Below are 17,158 nucleotides of genomic sequence, written 5' to 3' on the forward strand. Positions count from 1 at the left end.
AATGCAGGTTGACATGCTGGTGCTTCTGTATACTAGTTTTTGGGCCGATGAGCAAAATCTCTGTCTTATCAGAATTTAAAAGTAGAAAGTTATGGGTCATCCAATCTCTTATTTCCTCAACAAACTCAGTTATCCGGGTTAATTGAGCTATATCGCCTGGTTTAGATGAGGTATATAGTTGGGTATCATCAGCATAACAATGGAAGCTAATTCCATGCCTTCTAATAATATTTCCTAAATATTTCCACATCCACTGTGAGAGACATAATCTAAAAAAAAAGAAATTACAATGTATGATTTTTTAACTATTTATTAGTATGATACAGCTGCAAATAAGTATTTGAACACCTGAGAAAGTCAATGTTAATATTTGGTACAGTAGCCTTTGTTTGCAATTACAGAGGTCAAACGTTTCCTGTAGATTTTCACCAGGTTTGCACACACTGCAGGAGGGATTTTGACCCACTCCTCCACACAAATCTTCTCTAGAGCAGTCAGGTTTCTGGCCTGTCGCTGAGAAACACGGAGTTTGAGCTCCCTCCAAAGATTCTCTATTGGGTTTAGGTCTGGAGACTGGCTAGGCCATGCCAGAACCTTGATATGCTTCTTACAGAGCCACTTCTTGGTTATCCTGTCTGTGTGCTTCGGGTCATTGTCATGTTGAAAACCATGACGTCTTAGTGTATTATCTACAGTTACCTTGGAAACGGTGGTCCCAGCTCTTTTCAGGTCATTGACCACCTCCTCCCGTGTAGTTCTGGGCTGATTTCTCACCTTTCTTAGGATTATTGAGACCCCACAAGGTGAGATCTCGCATGGAGCCCCAGTCCGAGGGAGATTGAGTCATGTTTAGCTTTTTCCATTTTCTAATGATTGCTCCAACAGTGGACCTTTTTTCACCAAGCTGCTTGGCAATTTCCCCGTAGCCCTTTCCAGCCTTGTGGAGGTGTACAATTTTGTCTCTAGTGTCTTTGGACAGCTCTTTGATCTTGGCAATGTTAGTAATTGGATTCTTACTGATTGTATGGGGTGGACAGGTGTCTTTATGCAGCTAACAACCTCAAACAGGTGCATCTAATTTAGGATAATAAATGTAGTGGAGGTGGACATTTTAAAGGCAGACTAACAGGTCTTTGAGGGTCAGAATTCTAGCTGATCAAAAGGCCAAGGAGGAGGTTCATGAATGTGGTGAGGGAAGACATGCATCTAGTTGCTGTGAAAGAGGCAGATGTAGAGGACGGGGGGTATGGATACGGATGATCTGCTGTGGTGACCCCTAATGGGAGAAGCCGAAAGAAAAATATATTTTCTAAAATACACATATAAATCACACATATTTCATATATACTGTATGGCAAATAATAACAAAATAAAGTTAATGTTTATATTTTTTTAATTTAATCTTTATTGCACAACAGAATAAATATCAAATTAACATTTTTATTTAGAATGTATTTAATACTATAAAACCAAGTGGCAATCAAGCAAAAAATTTATAAAAACCCGAAGGAGTTTTATTTTGCAAAGCAAGCACAAAGAAGAGCCTTTTGACCTCATGGTTCTCATTTGCTCTGACATGCATTGTGATCTGTAAGGTCATATATAGACAGGTGTGTGGCTTTCCTAATCAAGTCCAATCAGTATAATCAAACACAGCTGGACTCAAATGAAGGTGAAGAACCATCACAAGGATGATCAGAAGAAATGGATAGCACCTGAGTTAAATATATGAGTGTCACAGCAAAGCGTCTGAATACTTAGAACCATGTGATATTTCAGTTTTTCTTTTTTAATAAATCTGCAACAATGTAAAAAAAATTCTGTGTTTCTCCGTCAATACGAAAACCGTAAATGATTTTAGCAAATGGCTGCAATATAACAAAGACTAAAAATTTAAGGGGGTCTTAATACTTTCCATACCCACTGTGTGTGTGTGTGTATGTATGCATATATACCGTATATATATATATATATATATATATATATATATATATATATATATATATATATATATATATATAAAATATACAGTGGAACCCGGTTATGTCGACGTCCTAGGGAGTTGCCAAAAAGCATCGAGATAACCGATGATCGAGATAAACGAAAATCAAAATGGCGGCAATATATTAACGTGCTTGAAATTTCTTTATGTACATGATGTGCGTTAATAGATGAGAATGTGCATGCACGTGTTTTTGGAGGGTTTTTTACACAACAGCGTTGCCGCGATTTTTGTTTGATGAAGGCATGCTATAAAAATACATACAGTACATGTTTATCTGTCAGGAATCCACCTGCCACGCCCCCTTAGGCGTAGCAGGTGCTTTCCTCGGCCGCTTTCTCTGAAGCTCCCGGCTTCAATCGCGGAGCTTCAATATGGTGCTCGTTTATCATCGCTTCAATATGGTGCTCGTTTATCATCATCACCAGCTCCTATTTAAACTTCCACACTCTCACCGTCCGTTATTGTTGGTATATGTTGGTTCACAGCGGTCGTTGTTATCGCTCATGTTTATCCCGGTACGTGCCTTCCCACCGGCACTCTCTCAACGGCTGCGCTTTTCTTCCCAAAGTGCATCGCGGATTCCCCCCCGATCCTGCCGGTGTTAATTCTATGTTTTTGCTGCTCATCCCACGTTCTCCCGTGTGCTATTCAGCGCCTCGCTTCTACTTTCACCTCCCGTTCATCGCATAACATTTAACAACAAAAGGCATATGTGCACTAACTAACAGCAGAGATTCACCAGTATACAATACAACACCTGTAGCATCTGTAAGGCTTGATTTTTCCGCCACTTTTGTGAGTTCTTCTGCGGCTGCACCGAGATAACCGACGTTAAATGGCAAATTCCCCCCCTGTATATATATATATATATATATACAGTTGTGTTCAAAATTATTCAACCCCCACTGAAATTGATTGTTTTGGTCGGTTTGACATTGATTCTGATCATTCAGTCATCCTGCTTACAATTAAATCAAAGAGGCACGTGTAGGTCAGACAAATATAACATAACATTTATAATGAAATAACCACAAATGTCTTTTCTGAGCTCACATCATTATCAGTTTTATTCAACCCCCAAGTGACATTCAATCTTAGTACTTAGTACAACATCCTTTTACAGTTATAACAGCTTTTAAACGTGAAGCATAGCTTGACACAAGTGTCTTGCAGCGATCTACGGGTATCTTCGCCCATTCATCATGGGCAAAAGCCTCCAGTTCAGTCACATTCTTAGGCTTGCGCACTGCAACTGCTTTCTTTAAGTCCCACCAGAGGTTCTCAATCGGATTTAAGTCTGGTGACTGTGATGGCCACTTCAAAATGTTCCAGCCTTTAATCTGCAACCATGCTCTAGTGGACTTGGAGGTATGCTTGGGATCATTGTCCTGTTGAAAGGTCCAACGTCTTCCAAGCCTCAGGTTTGTGACGGACTGCATCACATTGATTTGTGTAAAGCTGCTTTGAGACAATGTCTGTTGTGAAAAGCGCTATACAAATAAACTTGACTTGACTTGACTTGATTGTCATCCAATATCTCCTGGTACTGAAGAGAATTCATGGTACCTTGCACACGCTGAAGCTTCCCAGTACCTGCAGAAGCAAAACAGCCCCAAAGCATGATTGACCCCCCGCCATGCTTCACAGTAGGCAAGGTGTTCTTTTCTTCATAGGCCTTGTTCTTCCTCCTCCAAACATAGCGTTGATCCATGGGCCCAAACAGTTCTAATTTTGTTTCATCAGTCCACAGAACACTATCCCAAAACTTCTGTGGTTTGTCCACATGACTTTTGGCATACTGCAGTCGACTCTTCTTATTCTTTGGGGACAGCAAGGGGGTGCGCCTGGGAGTTCTGGCATGAAGGCCTTCATTACGCAGGGTGCGCCGTATTGTCTGAGCAGAAACTTCAGTACCTGACAAATCTTTTCTCAGTTCCTCAGCAGTCACACGGGGACTTTTCTCCACTCTACGCTTCAGGTAGCGCACAGCAGTCGAAGTCAGCATCTTCTTTCTGCCACGACCAGGTAGCGTTTCAACAGTGCCCTTTTCCTTGAATTTGCGAATGATGCTTCCTATGGTGTCTCTTGGTATGTTTAACATCTTTGCAATCTTCTTATAGCCATTGCCCTTCCTGTGAAGAGTAAAAAAATCTTAGATATTTAAATTCAGCTTATGAGAAATGGGGCAAAAACAAAAATGATAATTTTGTTCAGTGTATATATAGTTGAGGAGCTGTAGGTTGTGGAGCTTTGTGCTCATTCTGTCACAATTTAGAGGGTTAGTAAAAAGTATGTGTATGTGAGGAGCACTGAGGTACTCCAGGCCACTCAAGATCTTCCACTTCCATGCTTGCTTTGGTCATATTGGAACAGGTTTTTGGAAGAAAACAATACTGTATATGGCTGGAGAAGTCATGTATACTTATTTATATAGAAGTCTTACATTTCACAACTTGTTTCTTTGTCTGAAGTTTGTCTTCCATAGTTGTTGTTTTTCATGGTCCTTGGCTTCTTTTTCGGGTTATGATTTGCATGTTCATGATTTGTTTTTATTTGGTGTTTTGAAGGGATGCACCGAAAATTCGGCCACCAAACATTTTCGCCCGAAAATGGCCCAAAACAGACGCAAACAGAAACCTCGGTCTGCACGTGCTAAAACAACATGTCTGCTGTGTGAACATATTTCAGTATATCTGAGAAAGACCCACGGATAGCGATTTGCAAAACATGTAATGCCGAAATTTCGTCTGCAAAGACACGTCGGGTTTAATTTATCACCTGAAATCCAAACATCCCGATCGCTATGCTGAATATGAGAGGAAAAGCAAAACCCCTCCGAGCATGCGCACTACCTCTGTGGCGGATGTTTTTAAAAGGCAGGAAGTTTCCCAGTGATAGTGTTGTATTGTTGTATCTTTAAGCAGTTGCAATTTTTCTGAATGCACTTTGTTTTTATGAAAGAACATATTTAATTGTACAACCTTTCAGCAGGCCAGAGGGCCTGTACATTATTATTTAATGTACACATGAGTGCATTTAAGTTAAACATTTAAGTTTTAATTTTAATTTATTTTATCCTGTGCATTTTTGCAATGTGCTATCAATAAATATTTTCATAATTTGTAATTGATTTATTCTTTGAAACTTTGATATTAATTTATGCAATTGAAATGCCTTGATTTTAGTAAGGTTAGTACACAGTCATAGCCATAAATGCAATCGTAATAATAATTGGCATAATTTCTTTCGGTGTTTCGGTTTTCGGCCTTGTGTTCCTCTTTTTCAGTTTTCAGTTAAGAATTTTGCATCCCTAGTGTTTTGGTTTTGTTTGTATTATCTATTTTATGTTAGTAAAATAAAAACCCTAAAAAAAATAAATAAAAAATATGTACCCTACTTCTAGATTACATACAACTAACAAATATCTTCCAACTACTTCATTTGACACCAATTTATGACTCCAGCACATATTTTCTACATTTCTACAACCTATACTGAACATGGAAATCAAATACCCCATTCATTCTGTCCATACATGCTGAGCCATACTGTTGGTTTTCAAGGTGTGTGCTAATTTTGCTAACTCAAAGCAGCTTCTTTCTTTAGTAAAAGAAGTGGCTATGGAAAACAACATATTTTCATTCTTTAAGGTTGAATAAGCTGAATAAACAGCAGATGCAGCAAAACCCTGAGTTTCTATTAAAATTCCACAAAACAAAAGTTCAACTTTCTTGACAGTAGTCATCTTGTTACTGTGACTACTGACCTACACAGGCTTTAAAACATCCACACTATGCAACATTGACACAATGAGCACAGATACAACATATACAACACCAATTTCAGTTTTTCCAATTTCTCATATTTTCAGGGAAGGGTGGCAAGCTATTTGATCTTTCAAAATGAATGACATGGTGGATCAGGTCATTTAAGTTCAAGTTTACAATAAATATAAAATTTCTCGAGCAATTTTTGAAGGGGACACAAATAATAAAGTCAAGTTGTACTTATAAAGATATGGTTTATGTGCACTGAAAAATTATCTTATGTCCATTTTCCTTTTCTTCATCAATGTATCTAGTCTATGACACTGCAAGGCAAGTTTATTTATACTGTAGCACTTTTTATACACAATGGTAATTCAAAGTGCTTTACATAAAGAAAGTAAAACTATCATAAAAAAATAAGCACAACTATAAAAACAAGGTTTAAAAAGGTTTAAAATGTTATTTAAAATTAATTAAGACACTTAAGAACAGAATAGAAATTGATTATACAAAAAAATACAGTGGGGTCAGTTCGGATGTAGCACAGTGCTCATTTAGTAAATGCACAGCTAAACAATATGCTAATTGTGGCCGTTAATGTTAACATTGACATTATGCCAAGTCATTCCAAATAAAACAATGCATAGGAACGGCTTTGGCGTGTTAGTTGCAGTGCACTATGCAACAAGCTATTGTAAACAAGCTAACGTTAACTAGATAAGTAATATTTTAATTGCTAATAAAGCAGATTCATGGAAAATTACAACTGCTGTTAAGCCAGCCGCATCTTGAAAATACACAGTTAAACCAGCCGCACTTTGTTTAGTGTTGCGCGTCTAATCGTGCACTTGCGGTATGGGTGGTGGGAGCGGTCAAAACACATGTAAAGACGATTCAGAAAAGTGTTTCCGTTATAAAAAGACAAAAAACAAAAAGACATAAAAAAATTTACAAATCTCAGTGCATTTTCAATCATTCAAACACTCATTAAACATTTTTCTTTACAGGTTTGCTCAATCTTTCAAATAATTCCTATTTAGAGAGTGTCCCTGTCTATTATAGTCTTAAATTTCAAGTAATTTTACAGTGGAGTTTTTGAGAAAAGTAAAGGCAATTTCACTCTAAACCTCCGTGCATTTTTATCATGTTCCATATTCAAACACTCATAAAAAAAATGTCTTTATAGGTTTACTTAATCTTCCAAATTATTTTTATTTACAGTGTCCCTGTCTATTACTCTGTTAAATTTCAACTCATTTTACTGTACAGATTTTTAAAAAAGTAAAGGTAAAATCAGTCCGAACCTCAGTGCATTTTCAACCATGTTCCACATTCACTCTTAAGACAGAGACAGACAGAGACAGAGACAATCTAAATAAGAATTATGTGAAAGATTGAGCAAACCTATAAAGAAACCTTTAAAGGAAAATGTTTTATGAGTGTTTGAATGTGGAACAAGATTGAAAATCCACTGAGGTCTGGACTGATTTTGCCTTCACTTTTTTTAAAATCTCCACAGTAAAATGAGTTGAAATTTAATAGAGTAATAGACAGGGACACTCTAAATAAAAATAATTTGAAAGATTGTGCAAACCTATAAAGTATAATGTTTTATGAGTGCTTGAATATGGAACAAGATTGAAAATGCACTGAGGTTTGGACTGATTTTGCCTTCACTTTTTTTTTTCAAACCTCCACAGTAAAATGAGTTGAAATTTAACAGAATAATACACATTGACACTCTTAATAAGAATAATCTAGAAAAATTAGGAAACCTATAAAGGAAGATTTTTATGTGTGTTTGAATATGATAAAAAAAAATGCAGTTATGCTTGGAGTGACTTTGCTTTTACTTTTCTTAAAAACTGTACAGTAAAATGAGTTGAAAATGAACAGAGTAATAGACAGGGACACTGTAAATAATAATAATTTAAAAGATTGAGCAAACCTGTAAAGAAAAATGTTTTATGAGTGTTTGAATATGTAAAATGATTGAAAATGCAGTGAGGCTTGGAGTGATTTTGCCTTTACTTTTCTCAAAAACTCCACAGTAAAATGTGTTGACAGAGAGAGTAATAGACAGGGACACTGTAAATAAGACGTATTTGAAAGATTAAGCAAACTTATAAAGAAAAATGTTTTATTAATGTTTGAATGTGGAACATGATAAGAATCCACTGAGTCTTTTTATAACGCGCATTGCATTCACAAAAAAATAAAAAAATTCACAGCCAGGATCTCATAATTATGACTTAGTATCTCATAATTATGACTTAATATCTCATAATTATGAGATAAGTTGGGGCAGTCTGTGGCAGGGGAGCGTTTTAGCGCATAACACCGGATCTGACGTTACTGCATTTTTTGGTCGGAAGCACCTCATTGCGCAACAATGGAGACGTAGAAGCTATTATATGGTTTAGCTTGATGACTGTATATGTTAGTGTTAAGATGGTTCTCACACTGATTCTCTAAACACAGTCCTATTATCTGTTCAGTGTCTATAGGATCTATATGATGTGAGTATGTGAGGTATACAGGAAGTCTTTATCTGGGCTCACACATCTCCGGTTATTATTGTCTTCTAACCCAAACAGGAACAGTTTTAGCTCAAGTATTTTAGTGTGTGTGTATATACTTGTCTGTTATCTGCAATAAATTAAAGAAAAACATATGCGCCATTCTGTGTGCTGTGTGATTCTTCCCTGATCAGAAAAGGCACCACAGGCATCATCGCATGGAAAACCTCTCCAAGAATGAAGTTTTTTTTGGTTAAATATCTAACATTATATTAGTTTAATTAGCTACTGGACATTTGCTCACTGTCCTGCCCCTCCTGCTAATGAATTTAGTTACGGTAAGTCTTGCTTTAGTTAACAGATACGGGGCAATAACTATTATTATTATTATTATTATTATTATTATTTGTTTATTTATTTATTTATTTAACATTGACTACTAATATATGTTACACGTTCTGACTGTCCACTTGATAAAAGTTTGTTTTATGTGTAACGTGTAACATATATTAGTAGTCAATGTTAAAATATAATAATAATAATAATAATAATAATAATAATAATATAATAGCTTCTACGTCTCCATTGTTGCGCAATGAGGCGCTTCCGAACAAAAAATGCAGTAACGTCAGATCTGGTGTTATGCGCTAAAACGCTCCCCTGCCACAGACTGCCCCAACTTATCTCATAATTATGAGATACTAAGTCATAATTATGAGATCCTGGCTGTGAATTTTTTTTGTGAATGCAATGCGCTTCCGTACGGAAACGCCTTTCCGAAGCGTCTTTACATGTATTTTGACCGCTCCCACCACCCATACCGTTAGTGTACGATTAGACGCGCAACACTAAACAAAGTGCGGCTGGCTTAACCGTGTATTTTCAAGATGCGGCAGGTTTAACCGCAGTAAAACTACATCGGTAATCAGCATTTTTGCCGCAACCAATTTATGAATGAGTCTGCATCAACTACATTAAAGAGAATCGCTTTATTTAAAGTGAATAAAATACCCTAGTTAATGGAGTTTAACATTAATTGAGCCGCAGCCACACACCTGACTCGTGTGTGTAGAGAAGGTGAGATGAACTAGGAAACAGGCAGTGGGTCCAAACCACTGTGAGGAAGGGGAGGGGGGAACTCAACATTTTTTTTTTCCTGCTTACACAATTACTTAGGTATACATACATATATTTTTCACAATAGAGAGTGCGATATTTTTTAAATATATTTTTGTGGTGGACAAATAAGTGAAGATGCCGACCCCATAACATCACAAGTTCCAGAGCACTTTATATGAAGTGGAATCTAAAGGGCTCTGGAACCATCTCTTGATGGTTTGTGATGTTTGTTGGGTCGGCATCTTCACCTTGAAGGGCAATAGTATTCATGAAGTGGAGCTGGTGCAACCTCAGGGTGCCTCGGGATGGGTAGAGAAACAGAAGCAGTGGAGACGAACTGGCGTAGCAGCTGTTCATAATATTAACACGTTAATATTAAATTAACATTTAGGGTGTTTTCACACCTAGTTCGTTTGAGCTCTCCAAACACTCTCGGAGCGGTTCAGTGTATATATGTGAACAAACCAAGTGACCTCAGACCCCTGAAAAGGACCCAGTACGGTTCGTTTGTGGTTCGATTTGTTTGTGACATGTGAAAGCAATGAGGTCCCGGTCCGCTTTGCGTTTCGTTCGCCAAATGTCCCTGGAGGCTTGCCAAAAGTATTTCTTCTGTTTACTCAAAAACTGAAGGAAAGGGGCTACAACAGAACAGCACTACAATGTCGCGTAAAAGTGAAAAAACTACGACAGAAGTACATGAGCACACGTGATAAAATGAGTCTGCTGAAATCACGGAGTCCTGTCCGTTCTACGGCGATTTGAATGAAATTTTGGGTGCAAGCCCTTGTACTTGTCCAGCAGATGTTGTCGAAGGTGGAAGTGTGGACTGAATGAAGAGGAAGAAGGTAAGGATCATTTTGGTATTCGTGTAAATGCTTATAATTAATAAACATTATGAGGTTATTGAACAGACAATATTCGTGGAACATATGATTGCACCTATAATTAGTTAGCTACACTAATGGTACTGTATACTTATGTATGCTAAATAATGGGCATAATATTACCATTACCAAATCTTGGTGAATGTTTGGTCAACATTTAACAAATTACATGATGTACTAAGAAGTTCTATCGTTTTTTTGCAAAAAAACAAAAAACAAAAATATATTTGAAAACTGTTAATTCATTACATTTAAAATAATAACCAGTAGTTAAAACCATAAAGTGTTATTACTTCCTGAGCTAATAAAAGTGTACAGTAGACATGAACATTATGGTATTACATTAGGTTGGCCAGGTAAGCCAATAGTGCGATGCGTTACACTTCTGATCAGTGTGATCACTGTTTATTGTTTTATGTCTTTTAGATTTTGACAGAGGTAGCAGTGTTACTGAGAGCAGCAGTGCCAGTGAAAACAACCATCACAGCGATGACATGACTGCAGCAGACACTCCAACACATACACGTCTGCCATTGGTTGAAAACCGACAAACCCGACGATCCAGCATTAAGGACACTGTCACAGCGGTGTTAAGTAGCATGATTGACCAACAAAACAGTACTTTGAGTTTTTTGCCACTGGAGAGGAGGAACGTCACCTCAGAGAGCTTGAACTAGAGCGGGAACGCTTTAGACTGCAAATAGAGTTGGAAGACAGAGGTCGACAGACCCAGATGGAGCATGACCAAGCTATGCTACGTATGATTGCCCAAGTGATTAGTGCATCTACACATGCTGCACCTAGTCAAACACCTTTCCCTGCTTCAATCTACACACCAGAACATTCAACCAAACTTCACAAACTCACACCTGCAAACCACTCAAATCAAGCATTAGCAGTGTATAACCAAGAAGATTCAACTGATGCTGCTGCCGAAGTGCCACTTTCATCAGTTTTACATGAGATCAACAAATTCAACTGAAGAATCACTGGGTGGTTGTTGTTCATTATGCAGAGCATGTTAGTTTTTCAAAACGTTTTTAAATAATATATGTTATTGTTGCGGCTGCTCCATTTACACATAAACTAGTACATTTTTTAAAGAGGGGAGTAGCACAGTGATGTTGAGCATATTGTTTTTGCATTAATGTTATTGTTGCTGCTGAAACATAGTGTGTGTGTGTGTGTATATATACACACACATTACAAATGTTGTATCATTTGCACTTCTCAAACTAGTAAATTATTTGTTAGAGGGCATATTGTTATGTTACTTCTTACAAGCATACTATCTGAATTCTTTTGAAAAAACAATAATCACTAAAACGGAATAATGAAATGTTATGATCAAAGAAACATTTCACATCTTATCTGACAAAAGAGAAATTTTAACTGGCTGTATCTATCATATTACCAAATTCAAAATTTGACTGAAATGAGCTGTTAAAGCTCGGCAAATGTCTTGACCAGTGGCATGATCAAGGATTGGCAGCTCCTCCTCACATATTTCCCTGTCCACTTCATCTTTCCCTGTCCACAATGCATATAGGGACAGAAACACCTTGAAATTCTTCAGTCCATGGTGGAAAAAATCTGCCTGATTGGCCTTTTTGGAAGATGGAGGAATTTCCAAAGACCCTTGCATAATGCACCTTTCCAGGCCACCCAACATTTATGTCCCAAAACATCAATTTGTGTTCCACAACACCTTGCAGAATTATTGAGTTGTAGCATTTTTGGTTGTAGTAGTCAGACTTGTTAACATGTATGATAGGCACATGTGGCTCCACCCATCTATAGCCCCACATGTTGGGGAAAGCCCCACCTGTCTCTGAAGCCATTTACTACATTTCTCAGGTTGTTTCCTGTAGGAACTTTGATAAAATTTGGTTTCAGGATTAAGACAATGGCTGAAACTACTTGCTGTGTCACAACACATGCCGTTGAGAGGCCGATACCAAACAAGTGTGCGATATTCAACATTTGTAGCAAGCCTCTAAATTGTAATTGCAACTCTTTGTTCCACAGTGAGAGGAACTCTGTAGCACCTTCGCTGGTATGGCCTAAGTACTAGAGATGAGCCGGATACTCGGCTGAAACGAGTATCCGGTACGGATAAAGCCGAGTGCTGAGTACGAGTATTATACGAGTAATACGAGTGAATATTTGTGCTCGGATTGATCATCACTGGGTATCTGATTGTGTCAGCGTCACTGTGCTACTTTATGTTGGTCCATACAAAACCTATATATATATATATATATATATATATATATATATATATATATATATATATATACACACACACACTATGTTTCAGCAGCAACAATAACATAATGCAAAAACAATATGCTCAACATCACTGTGCTACTCCCCTCTTTAAAAAATGTACTAGTTTATGTGTAAATGGAGCAGCCGCAACAATAACATATTATTCAAAAACGTTTTGAAAAATTAACATGCTCTGCATAATGAACAACAACCACCCAGTGATTCTTCAGTTGAATTTGTTGATCTCATTTAAAACTGATGAAAGTGGCACTTCGGCAGCAGCATCAGTTGAATCTTCTTGGTTATACACTGCTAATGCTTGATTTGTGTGGTTTGCAGGTGTGAGTTGGTGAAGTTTAGTTGAATGTTCAGCGTCACTGTCACAGCGCCCCTCCCCTACACACATACAGATCCCGCCCTGCTCACTCACAGTCACACACACAACAGCTCTCTGTCTCTCCCTCAGTCACTCGGGTTCGCGGCTCTTTTCCGTTAACGTTTAGCTTTATACTTCGGGTTGTAACGTTAATAATACGTACTTACTAACCAGTAGAGTTCTGGTAACGTGGGTTCGTTCAGACGTGGTGCTTGCTTGGTAGAATGCGACTCGCATTTCATCTCTGCCTGTCGGAGATTTTTTTCTTTTTTAAACCTTCAGCTGTCTCTAACCAGTAACCAGACACTAAGTGTCTGACACGTTTTTGCTGTATTTCATAAAAAATAAAAGTAGTAAGCTAGTGTTATAAATATTACAAATTAATTAAGCTACATACACACTAGGGATGAGCGAGTACAGCATTATCTGTATCACTTAACCATATGAAGTATCTGTATCGTGATCAAAACCATTGATCTGAAGCTCAATCCTAATGCTGTCCTGTAAATATTTTTCAAATGGGTTTGGTTCTTTTAAAACCAACTATATATGAAAACACCCTTAGATTATGTCTCTTTTTGGTCCTCTTTAGTATTGAAGTGATCTCAGACCCTTTCGTGTTTACACCTCAACCTCATAAGAACTCAGAACCCAGAATTCTGTGCAGCAATGGATTTTGGGTATTCAAAATGGCACAATGGCTTGCACCCAAAATTTCATTCAAATCGTCGCAGAACGGACAGGAATCCTTGATTTCAGCAGACTCCCCACTTCGACGCATTTTATCACGTGTGCTCATGTACTTCTGTTGTAGTTTTTTCACTTTTACGCGACATTGTAGTGCTGTTCTGTTTTAGCCCCTTTCCTTCAGTTTTTGAGAAAACAGAAGAAATACTTTTATGTTTTTATGTGTTGAGAATAGTTGGCGTTTAATGCCATCCTCTTTCCAAATATCAATAAGTGCACAGCTATCTTCATAAGACCACACGACTCCGCGACCTGCCATGTCGAAAAGTTTTGTGTTTCAGCAGTGACAGAACATGGCTGCAGGTATGGCAAGCCTCCAGGGACATTTGGTGAAACTAAATGCAAAGAGGACTGGAACCTCATTTCTTTCACATGTCACAAACAAATCGAACCACAAACGGACCAACAAACGAACAGTATTTAGACCACCTCCGGAGGTGGTCTGAGTACTGTTCGCTTCTGGGTCCTTTTAAGGGTTCTGAGATCACTTGGTTTGTTCACATATACACACTGAACCGCTCTGAGAGCGTATGGAGGGCTCAAACGAACTAGGTGTGAAAACACCCTAAGTAGCCAGATTGTTTGTTTTGCCTCTTTATCAAGCAAAAACAGCATCTTAAACCGTAAAACTGTAGTTGGGTGAAAGTGGGTTGTGTGGTCAATCACTGGGCCAAACTAGTTTTGTCTATGTGGGTCTATTCGTCCTCCACTCATGAACCACTGCCACAAAAAATTTTTTTTGTAAAAATTCAAAGATCTCATTTGGATTCACCCAGACAACAAATAGCTTATTTTCCAACATGAAAGCTTAAGAGAGGCCTCTTAACAGCCAAATGACCCATCTTATTTAATATATGATGCAATTACAGCCATGTTTAACTTTAGCCTTAAGCATCTAACAGCCTCTGCAATTTGGCATTTATTGATGACGGCTCTAAACAAGTTGAGTAAAAAAAAAAAAATTGAGTGCTTTCTTTTAAAGCAACAATGGTCATGGCAGTATTCACGATACCACACTGCAATGATTTTATTCAATACAATTAAATTTTGCTTTTATGGGTAACAGGATTAACTGGCTACAGTGAAAGATGTAGTACACTGAGGTTGACCTCAATGCCTCTATTGTATGCATGGATTGTATAATCAAGCTCTGCATTAAAATTTGCAGAGCATGCAGCTGAATATTCATTACATGTCAGTATCCTATATAAAGCATATTTTGCTATTGTGAATTTTGGTTAATGGCCATAGTTTTAAGTGTCTGTGGGGTAAATACCACTTTAAAAAGGCTGTGAAAAAGACTTTATTAATTTTCTTGCATATTTGTCACAGATAACCCAAGTAAATAAAAAATGCTGAATAAAAGATGATTACATTTATTATTGGAAAAAAGTTGTCTAAGCTTACCTGGCTCTATGTAAAATAAAAGTGAGTCCCCCCTAAATGCTAAATTATGAATGAGCTGAATTAACCCACATTTTTTTGGAAAGCTGAGTTACCATTCCCTTGTCACACTCAAGACCTGTAAAAATTAACTTTAAACATCAGAATTCTCTCATTACTATTTTAGTAGGCAGTGAATGCAAGTTGCAAACTCAAGATGCCACACAATAAAATTCATAGCATATGTTTTCTCAAATTAACAAACCTTGCAGCCAACATACAGTGCCTCCTTTTCTAGTATTGGTACTTGTCCATCCTGTGCTTCTAAGAAAAACAACCACAGAAGAACTCATTCAGTCTGCCATGAAGCCCACCCCCACCCCTTTTCTATGATTACTCCAGCAGTGCTGCTTGCTCAGATCCTTAAAAAGGACTCTTTGTGCTGCCTTATTGTAAACAGTAGTGGTACACACACACACACACACACACACACACACACACACACACACACACACAGCACATGCTGAGTTTAAACTAGACCAGAGTTGGTGAAAGAACATGAATATACAAATTTAAAATAAATATAGGTGTAGGTGTTTTTCAGAGTGCAAAGCGACTTTAATAGGGAAAAAAATCTTTAAAAACTCAGTATATAGACTTTATAGGAGAATTTACTCCCACCTAATATAAAGTGAATTCATGAATTTTGTATAATATAATATTTAGTAAAATAAAAAAATGTACAGCATTCTTTCACAGGGTACTGTGCAAACTTAAGTATTTGTGGACAAATGCTATAAAGTGAGAATGCTTTCCCACTTCAGGGAGATTTTAGTCATTGGACTTCGAGGATAAACATCCTCTTAATCAACACTCAAAAAACATTATACATATACAATGATTATTGCACAGGTGTGCCTTAGGCTGGCCACAATAAAAGGCCAATCTAAAATTTTATCAAACAGCACAATGTCACAGATGTCACAAGTTTTGAGGGAGGGGGCATTGGCATGCTGACTGCAGGAATGTTCACCAGAGCTGTTGCCCATGAATTGAATGTTCTATACCATAAGCTGTTTCCAAAGGCGTTTCAGAGAATTTGGGAGTACATGCAACTGGCCTCACAACCACAGAATACATGTAACCACACCAGCCCAGGACCTCCATATCCAGCATCTTCACCTACAAGATTGTCTGAGACCAGCCACCTGGACAGCTGCTGCAACAATCGGTTTGGATAACCAAAGAATTTCTGCTTAAACTGTCAGGGAAGCTCATCTGCATGCTCGTCCTCCTCTTCGAGGTCTTGTGTTGCACCTCCACTTGCAGATGGATTCTAAACTTACTCACCAACAGACCTCAATCTGTTAGGTTGGGCAAACAGGTATCCGCAACCCTCATTGTGAACACTGGCATCACACAGGGTTGTGTTTTGAGCCCACTACTCTACTCCCTGTTCACCCACGACTGTGCTCCTCTGCATAACTCCAACATCTTCATCAAGTATGCAGATGACACCACTATGGTCGGCCAGATCAGCAACAATGACGAATCGGACAAATATAGGGAAGAGATCCGAAGCCTGACAGCATGGTGTGCCACCAACAACCTGACCCTCAATGCCACGAAGACTAAAGAGCTCATCGTGGACTTTCGGTAATCTAAAAGCAGGAGACATTTCCCCGTCAACATCAATGAAACCGATGTAGTGCGAGTCTCCAACTTTAAGTTCTTGGGAGTTCACATCTCTGAACATCTGTCCTGGCACCAGAACACTTTAGCTCTGGTTAGGAAGGCACAACAACGCCTGTACTTCTTGAGGAGTCTCAAGAATGCTCATCTGTCCCCAGGGATTTTAACGAGTTTCTACCGCTGCATCCTGACCAACTCCATCACTGATTGGTACGGAGGCTACACTGTGTGTGAACGTAAAGCCCTGCAAAGGGTAATCAAAATCACTTGACGCATCACTGTCACCCAACTATCTGCCATAGAGCACCTCCATCACTGCAGATGTCTGCGCAGAGCTCATCAAGGACTCTTCACATCACAATCACAAACTGTTTAATCTCCTTCCATCAAGAAGA

The sequence above is a fragment of the Silurus meridionalis genome, chromosome 11 (genome assembly GCF_014805685.1).
Source record: "Silurus meridionalis isolate SWU-2019-XX chromosome 11, ASM1480568v1, whole genome shotgun sequence".
In the NCBI taxonomy this organism is placed as follows: domain Eukaryota; kingdom Metazoa; phylum Chordata; class Actinopteri; order Siluriformes; family Siluridae; genus Silurus; species Silurus meridionalis.